Here is a 10,029-nt window from a genome sequence, read left to right on the forward strand (position 1 = left end):
GACTACAGTATTAACTGTTAGTTATATAAAGAACCCCTGTAGAATTGTGTATGTAGTAAATGGAGAATACATATTCTCTTCATGTATATATGGAATGCTTATAAATATCAACCTATTCTTTTTTTTTTTTTAAAGATTTTATTTATTTATTTGACAGACAGAGATCACAAGTAGGCAGAGAAGCAGGCTGAGAGAGAGGAGGAAGCAGGCTCCCTGCTGAGCAGAGAGCCCAATGTGGGGCTCAATCCCAGGATCCTGGGATCATGACCAGAGCCGAAGGCAGAGGCTTTAACCCACTGAGCCACCCAGGTGCCCTCAAAAAATAATGAAATACTATCCCACAGAACTCGTGAAATTAGAATTTAATAATAAAGGAGAGCTGGAGTGGGAAAACATCTCTAAATAATTAATGGATTAAAGAAGAGTTTATAACATCAACTTTACATATTTATAACTAAAAAAAAAACAAACCCAAATATTTATAAAGGAACAACTAAAACTCTACATGCCAAAACTTGTAGATAGTGTCAAAGTGGATATTGGAGAGAAAATTATGGCCTCAAACTAACTTGAGCCAAATTTTCAACTCAAGTAGATTTTAAAAAATGAACTAGAACAAAAAAACAGAAGTTAACAACAAAATCAAAGGTTAACTCTTTGAGGGCACCTGGGTGGCTCAGTGGGTTAAAGCCTCTGCCTTCGGCTCAGGTCATGATCTCAGGGTCCTGGGATGGAGCCCCACATCAGGCTCTCTGCTCGGTGGGGAGCCTGCTTCCTCCTCTCTCTCTGCCTGCTTCTCTGCCTACTTGTGATCTCTGTCTGTCAAATAAATAAATAAAATCTTTAAAAAAAAAGTTAACTCTTTGAAAAGACTAATAGATAATGTTAAGGTTTATGAAGGGAAAAAAGAAAATTTTAAAAAGAGACATGAGTACAGACACAATGGAGAGGAAAAGGATCATAAATAAATGCTTCGAATGACTCTATGCTAATACATTTTAAACTTGTATGGAATAGACAACTGCTTTATAACCCTAAAATTGATCAATATTAGCTTCAGAAAAAAAAAACAGAAAACACAAATAGACCTATAAACACTTAAGAATTTGACCTAAAATAAAAACATCAGAACTTGGATATTTTCCAGCTGAGTTTTACCAAAATTTCAAGAAACAGTTAATGCCTGTCTTGAACTGTTTCATGCATAGAAAGAGAATAAAGCTTCACCTCTCTCTCCTTTTTTGTGGCCAAGATAACTTTGATATTAGAATTCGAAAAAATAGTATGAGAAGGAAAAATGATAAGCCAGCTTCACTTAAGAACATAGATGCAAAAATCCTTTATAAAATGTAGCAAGGGGCACCTGGGTGGCTCCGTTGGTTGAGCATCTGCCTTTGGTGAGTCATGATCTCAGTGGTCCTGCGGTGGAGTCCTGAATCAGGCTCTTTGCTCAGTGGGGAGCCTGCTTCTCCCTCTGCCTGCCACTGCCCCTGCTTATGCACGTGCGCTCTCTGTCTCCCTGACAAATAAATTAAAAAAAAAAAGTAAATAAATAATAAAATCTTCAAAAAAAAAAAAAAACACCAAAAACCAAAAAACAAAGATACATCCAGAAAATGGAACAATACTCAGCGCTAAAAAGAAATGAATTATCAAACCATGAAACGTCATGGAGAAAGTATAAATGCATATTGTTAGGTAAAAGAAGCCAATCTGAGGTTACATACTCTTTGATTCCAATTATGTGAAATTCTGGAAAGAGAAAACTATGGAGACAATTAAAAAAAAAAAAGAGTGGATTCCAGGGGTGGGGTGGAGAGATTTTTAGGGCAGTGAAAATACTCTGTACGCTATTATAATAATGGCCATAGGTCATTCTACACTGGTCCAAACCCACAGAATGTCCAACACCAACATTGAACCCTAAGGTAATCTACAGCCTTTGGATGACTATAATGTGTCAAAGTAGTTTCACCTTTGGTTAAAAAAAGGTACCATTCTGGTGAATAAATATTAATACGGGGAGGCTATCTATGTGTGGGGGGAAGGAGCATAAGGAAAGTCTCTGTACCTTACTCCTAACTTTGTTGTGAACACAAAACTACTCTAAAGAATTTGCCTTTCTGGGTGCCTGGGTGGCTCAGTGGGTTAAGCCTCTGCCTTAAGCTCAGTTCATGATCCCAGGGTCCTGGGATGGAGCCCCGCATTGGGTTCTCTGCTCCACGGAAGCCTGCTTCTCCTTCTCCCAATCCCTCTGCTTGTGTTCCCTCTCTCACTGTGTCTCTCTCTATCAAATAAATAAATAAATAAATAAATAAAATCTTTTAAAAAATAAAATAAACTGGACAAAATTGCAATAAAAAAAAGAATTTGCCTTTTAAAAAATATTGGCTTAAAAAAAAAAAGGAGGGGTGACTGGGTGGCTCAGTTGGTTAAGCGTCTGCCTTTGGCTCAGGTCATGAACTCAGGGTCCTGGGATTGAGCCTCACATCGGGCTCCCTGCTCAGTAGGAAGCCTGCTTCTCTCTCTCCTTCGGCCTCTCCCCTGGCTTGTGCTCACTCCCTCTCTCTCTCTTTATCAAAATAAATAAATAAATAAAATCTTTAAAGAAATTTAAAAAAAGAAAAGAAAAAATACATGGAATAACGAGAACAAAGGTAAGAATAGATTTGACACTGTTTACTTTTTACAAAATATATCTATTAAGGAGCACCTGGCTGGCTCAGTCAGTAGAACATGTGACTCTCAGTCTCAGGGTTGTAGGTTTGAGCCCCACGTTGGGTGTAGATCTTACTCAAAAAAATAAAATCTAGGGTCTCCTTGGTGGCTCAGTGGGTTAAGCCTCTGCCTTCAGCTCAGTTCATGGTCTCAGGGTCCTGGAAGGCAGCTATGCTAACCACTATACCACCAATGCTCTGGCTGTCTCAGGGTCCTGGGATCGAGCCCCACATCAGGCTCTCTGCTCAGCAGGGAGCCTGCTTCCCTCTATCTCTCTGTCTGCCTCTCTACTTACTTGTGATCTCTCTCTCTCTGTCAAATAAATAAATAAAATCTTTAAAAAATAAAATAAAATCTAGAGGCACCTGGGTGACTCAGTAAGTTAAGGGTTCAACTCTTGGTTTCAGCTCAGGTCATCATCTCAGGGTAGTAAGGTCGAGCCCCATGTCAGGCTCTACTTGTCCTTCTCCCTCTGCTCCTCCCTCCGCTCGCTTGCTCTCTTCGTCTCTCAAATAAATAAATAAAACATTTTAAAAAAACACCTTTCCCTCTTCCCCTGCAGACTCATGCTCTCTCTCTCAAGTAAATAAAAAAATTTTTAAATAAATAAACTCTTCTAAAAATAAATACAATTTGTAAAAAGATTTTATTTATTTGACAGACAGAGATCACAAGTAGGCAGAGAGGCAGGCAGAGAGAAGGAGGGAAGCAGGCTTCCCAGAGAGCCCAATGCAGGGCTCGATCCCAGGACCCTGGGATCATGACCTGAGCCGAAGGCAGAGGCTTTAACCCACTGAGCCACCCAGGTGCCCCTAAAAATAAATACAATCTTAAAACCTTTCTCTAATTTTTTAAATAATAAAAATAAAAATGTATCTATTTAGCTAAACACTGGACGACACAGAAGCAAGCAAAACGAAGTTCTTGCTCTTACAGGGCTTAAATTGTAATCAAAGAGGCAGACAAAAACAAACCAATAATTTATAATATGTCTGTCCTAAAAAAAAAAAATAACGTAGGGGATGTGGAGTAAAGAAAGCTGTGTGTATGTGTATGCGTGTGTTATTTTGTACAGGTTAGGGAAGGTCTCACTGATTCAATGATATTTGAAAAGGGCCTGGAGGTCATGAAGGAGTGAACTAGGTGGGATAAAGTAGTTCTAGGCAGTGGGAATAGCAAGTAAAAACATCTTTTATATGATTTTTTGTGTAGAAAATCCATTTAGCAATAATCACGCCTCAGATAAACCTCATTGGCTACGATACTGCCACTGTGCAAAGCTTATGTAGAAAATCCAAAAAATAGACATCGTTAGAACTAAAAGAGAATTTATCAAGGTTGCCAGATACAAGATAAATATTCAAGAACCACTGGGGCTTCTAGGCAATGGCAGCAACAAATCAGATACAGAATACAAAAAAGGAAAATATTTCATTTACGACGGCAACAAAATCAACCTGTGACTAAATGTAACAGATGATACACAAGACCTATGTAAAAATGAACTCTGTATCTTTATTGATCTAGTAAAATTGAATCAAATAAGATCTAATAACATCTAAAAATAATATGTAAACAAATCAGTTATGTTTATCAATGTTGCTCAGTTGTAGAGATAGTGAGCCTCTGCATATTAATATAGAAATTAAATGGAGGGCACCAGGGTGGCTCCATGGGTTAAGTGTCTGCCTTTGGCTCAGGTTGTGATCCCAGGGTCCTGGGATTGGGTTCCACGTTGGGCTCCTTGCTCAGCAGGGAGCCTGCTTCTCTCTCTCTCTCTCTCTCTCTCTCTCAGTCTCCCGGCTGCTCCCCCTGCTTGTGCTCTCTCGCTCTGTCAAATAAATAAAAAATCTCAAAAAAAAAAAGAAAAAGAAATTAAATGGAATTCCAACCAAAGGCACAGCAAAGTTTTCTGAAGAAACTTGGTAAACTAATCTTAAAATTCCTATGATGATAAGGGCCAAGAATATCTGAGACTATTTCGGAGAGGAACAAGAGGATAGGGAGATACTTAGCCCTACTGTATTAGGCTGACCAGTAGCTGAAACAAACAAACCTCAACATCTTTATGACTCAAACATGATAAAAGTTTATTTCTGGCTTCTATAAATCCAAAATGGGTGTTCCTGACCAGTGGGCATCTCTCCTTCAAGCAGCAAGTTGTAGACCCCGTCTTCTTCCATTTTTGGTTCCCACCTTTCAAGGCACCATGCGTGTTTGCCTCAAGCTGGTGGAAAAGGAAAGAGAGTGAAGGATCATGCATGGAAGTTTTTGCAGGCAATGCCTAGACATGGTATACATTGTTTCCACTCACATCACTGGCCAGAACTCACTCATGTGGCCACACCTACTGCCAGGGAGGCTGGGAGACAGAGCCCAGCTGTGGTCCCAAGAACAAGAGGAAGCAGGTATTGTGAAAAGCTAGCCAGTCTCGGTCATATCTGCCATATGTTAAGATTTATTATATAGATATGATCACCTAAACTGTGTGGAGCGGCACAGGGATAAACAAATAGATCACCAGAACAAGAAACATAGCTCAGATGCAGAATTATACAAATATTGGAAGTCCCTATATGACAAGGATAGCTTCACAAGTCAGTGAGGGCAGTGGAGAACTATGTAGCATGTGGCATTGGGACAACTGGCCATCTCTGGGGGAGCCAATATAAAGTAATATATATGGGGCACCTGGGTGGCTCAGTGGGTTAAAGCCTGTGCCTTCAGCTCAGGTCATGATCCCAGGGTCCCGGGATTGAGCCTCACGTCGGGCTCTCTGCTCACTGCGGAGCCTGCTTCCCCCCTCTCGCTGTCTGCCTCTCTACCTACCTATGATCTCTGTCTGTCAAATAAATAAATACATAATCTTAAAAAAATAATATATATGGAAGGCCATATATAAAAACCTAGGTGACTTGAGGTCCTAAATGTAAAAGAGCAAACACTTTAAAATAATTAGAAGAATTATTTCAGAGAATATCTTATTATTTTTTTTTTTTTAGGGGAAGAGTTCTTAAACATGGGAAAGACAGAGAGAAAGAAGGGAGGAAACACCAACCATGAAGGAAAAGACTGATACATTTGACTCTCCTTTCTGCTTCATTGTTTTGTCTATTACTGTGCCCAAAGCACAGTAAAGAAAGATGTCCTCAATGAAAAAAAATTCTAAAACCACAAATAAGAGAAAACATTCTCGAAGTAAAAAACTGTAAAGGATCAATATTCAGATTATGTAACGAACTTCAATAAGATAAAGGCAGACAACCAGCAGAAGAGTGAACAAAGGATATGGACAACAAATACGCAAGAGAGGAAATGAAATTTCCTATGCAAAATTAAAAAGATGCCCAACTTCACTCATAATTGTGGAAACACACACACACACACACACACACACACACACACACACACACAGGTCAACAATAAGATACCAGATCACACCAATCAAATGGGCAAAAATTTAAAAGTCTGGCAGTACCAAGTATTATTAGCAAGAATATGGAGAGGGGCGCCTGGATGGCTCAGCGGGTTAAAGCCTCTGTCTTCAGCTCAGGTCATGATCCCAGCGTCCTGGGATCGAGCCCCGCAACGGGCTCTCTGCTTAGCTGGGAGCCTGCTTCCTTCTCTCTCTCTCTGCCTACTTGTAATCTCTATCTGTCAAATAAATAAATCTTTAAAAAAAAAAAAAGAATGTGGAGAAATGAAGACTCTTGCACATTGCTGGTGGGAAGGCAAATTAGTGCAAATACTTTGGAGACCAATTTGGAAACACAGCTTGACAATATACACATCCCGGGACCCAGCAATTCCTCCCCTTGGTATATGGCCCAAAAACATTTTGCTTCTAGACATAGGGAGACAGACTGGAAGCAGCTCATTGGAGGCTTATCTACACTTGCAACAAAATTCAGAAACAATCTGTTTGTCTACCAATAGCAGAGTAAATTAAGACAGTGTGGTGTTTTTGTGCAATGGGCTACTCTTCCTCAGATAAAAGGAATGAACCTGGGCTATATGTAGCAACATGAACAAATCTTAGGAAAATAATGTTGAATGAATCAAGTTGAGAGTGATCCCCTTCATGTAAATATGTAGACAATGGCAGGTTTAACCGCTCATTTAAAAATTAAAAATGTACAAAATAATACTATATTTTTATGGATAGCTACATAGTGAACGTATCAAAATGTGGATGGGCAGGACACACACCAGCTTAGAGTTACCTGTGAGTTAGTGCCAGTGAAAAGAGTAATGAAAAGGAATCAGGATGACAGCAAAATCAGACAGAATATGGCAAAATGTTCACGGTTGCTAAATAGGGGTGATGAGCAGAAGGATTTTCTTATATTATCCCCTATTCTTCCATATGTGTGAAATATTTCATGTTTAAAATTTTAATAAACTAATTTCTAAGCATCTTAAGGAAGGATTCCGGTTGGCATATCCTGGGTCAGTCGCCCATTTACGGAGCCATCAACTGGAAGAAAATGGCAGTTCTGGCTGTAGCTAGACATATGTAGAGCTCTGGGGATGTAGACAGTGTCCTTGAGAAGGAAGAGAAGTAGCACAGACAGTACCAAAGGTGTCTACTCTGTGCTGGTCCCCAGGGCATAAGCAGCCAGGATATCTGGGAAATTAACCAGGGAGCCCATCAGAATCCCCAAGGAGCTTGCTTCAGGAATCAAACCCAAACCTGCTGAGTCAGAATTTTCCAGCCATTCACATTTCAAAAAAGCCTGCCGGTTGGTTCTGGTGGGAAACCCTAGTTAAAGCATAATCATCTAAGGCCTTGGGTTCAAACCACTGTGTTGAATCCCTAGCTCAGGTGAGCAGGACCCAAGCTTTTACCCACCTACCACGTGCCTGGGTAGGGACTCCTTCCCTTTGAGAGACAGCCTGTGGACAAAGGAGAGGACACACATCGGGGGACTAGTTTCTAGGAACGCCCCATTTCCAGACTTCATCCTCCAGTAATACCCTTGGCCTTAACCAGCCACCCTGGTTCTTCTGGAATTTAGCATTAGAAGGTCCATCAGGGAGAGAGGAGCTTGAGCTCCCCCTAGAGGCCAAAAGTGTTAATGTTGGTGACTCTCCAAAGCTCTTTTGCGGGGTTAAAAGTAACAATAAAAAAACAATGGCTTCCCTGGCATTTACTAAATGCCCGACACTGTGCAGAAGCGGTGTGCCTAAAGTACCTAAACTAGGGGGTGGCAAATTCAGGATTCGAACCCAGGTCTGTCAGACTCCCAGAACCGTAGCATGGGAAATCTTGGGTCATTAAAGATCCTCAGTAGTGTGGCAGCAACCAGCCTTCTCTCCTTATACCTGCCTTAGTGACACCATAGCGTCTACTCTTATCCAAGCACACGGAGCACCACGTGGGGGCGGTGATGCTGTTGGTGCCCTCATGGTTTGTTTGTTGGTTTTTAACATATAATTATTATTTGTCGCAGGGGTACAGGTCTGTGAATCATCAGGTTTACACACTTCACAGCACTCACCATAGCGCATATCCTCCCCAATGTCCATCACCCAGCCACCCCATCCCTATTCGCCACCCCCCAGCAACCCTCAGTTTGTTTTGAGAGATTAAGAGTCTCTTATGGTTTGTCTCCCTCCCCATCCCATCTTGTTTCATTTTTTCCTTCCTTACCCTCCACAACCCCCCACCCTGCCTCTCAAATTCCTCATATCAGAGAGAGCATATGCTAATTGTCTCTCTCTGATTGACTTATTTCGCTCTGCATAATACCCTCTAGTTTCATCCACGTCGTTGCAAATGGCAAGATCTCATTTCTTTTGATGGCTGCATAGTATTCCATTGTGTGTATACCACATCTTCTTTATCCATTCATCTGTTGATGGACATCTAGGTTCTTTCCATAGTTTGGCTATTGTGGACATTGCTGCTATAAGCATTTGGGTGCACGTGCCCCTTCAGATCACTACATTCGTATCTTTAGGGTAAATACCCAGTAGTGCAATGGCTGGATCGTACGGTAGCTCTATTTTACAACTTTTTGAGGAAACTCCATGCTGTTTTCCAGAGCGGCTGCACCAGCTTGCATTCCCACCATTATAGGAGGGTTCCCCTTTCTCCGCATCCTCGCCAACATCTGCCTTCACGTTCTTATTGTTGCCTTCCTGCCTGGTGTCCCCCGAGCATCCCTTCCACCAAAACATCTATGTGGCAAGTCCTAATTGTTCTTCAGGGCTCTGCCGAATGTACAACGCCAATGATTGCTTACCTGTCTCCCCCACTGCGCTGCGCACACCCCAAAGCAGGCATCGACTTGCTCATCTCTGTACCCCCAGCTGATGAGCAAAGCGAGGGGATGAGTGAATACAGGAATGAGTGCACGAATAGATGGTAATGGGGACGACAAGCAAATGGCAGCCGTGGTGGAAGGGGATGCGTGCCTGTAACCATGGTAACGATGATGTTGCGGTGTGATAGTGCTAGAGGTTGGTAACCATGGCAACACTGACGTTGAGGCCTGTTTGGACCATACTAGCGCTACCCACTGCCTGTCCATGCCAAGCCTGACCTGATCAGTGGCCAAACGAGATGATGGACGCAAGTAGCAACTGCTGTCCCCCGAGACTCCCCCCACCACCCCAGGGCTGAGTCTCACAGTGGTCCCATCTTTTTCTGAGTGTCCAGGAGACTCCTGGAAAACCGTGTTGGGGACCAGTGGGTACAGTCTGCTTGCATGTGTGTATATGAGCGCAGGCAAGAGGCAGCTGGATGGGCAAATGTGTAAGGTGTAGTTCGCGCTCAAGCTAGTCTTGTTCTTGCGAGTGCCAGGGGAAGGGTCTGCTGCAAGTGTGTTAGGGGAGGAGGGACAGCCCCTATATGAGTGTGGGGCAGCGCCAGAGACGTGGGCGCGGTGTGTAGGGAGGGAGGGGATCGGTCCGACGCGAGTGTGGCCGCAGTGCGGTGTTTCTGGGAGGGGCGACGCGGGGTGTGTGTGTGTGTGTGTGTGTGTGTGTGTGTGTGTCCGCGCGCGCCGGAGCTCGGTCGTGGGGGGCGGGGTTCCGGGGCTGCGGGGCGGGGACCCTTGGCCGCACCGCCCGCGCGGCTGGGGGTGGGGGTGCTCCGCCCCATCCATCACCCCGAGAGCAGCGAGCAAGGCGGATATCACGGTGTCACGGGCGACTCGGCTCGCAGATCTTATCCTCTTCATTTCCGCCTGAGCCCAGCCCGCCCGCGCCGGCTCCCTGAAGGCTCCATCCATCATGGGGGAACGCGGGGGCTGCACGGGCTTGGGGGGGACTCAGACGGCGCGGTGAGGGAGGGGCAGCGGGAAC

The 10,029-nt window shown here is 43.3% G+C and overlaps 1 pseudogene; it reads right to left on the bottom strand.

Moving 5' to 3' along the window:
* Positions 1-3,875: 3,875 nt before the first annotated feature.
* Positions 3,876-4,000, bottom strand: LOC123953635 (annotated as a pseudogene).
* Positions 4,001-10,029: the final 6,029 nt, after the last annotated feature.

The sequence above is a fragment of the Meles meles genome, chromosome 11 (genome assembly GCF_922984935.1).
Source record: "Meles meles chromosome 11, mMelMel3.1 paternal haplotype, whole genome shotgun sequence".
NCBI lineage: Eukaryota > Metazoa > Chordata > Mammalia > Carnivora > Mustelidae > Meles > Meles meles.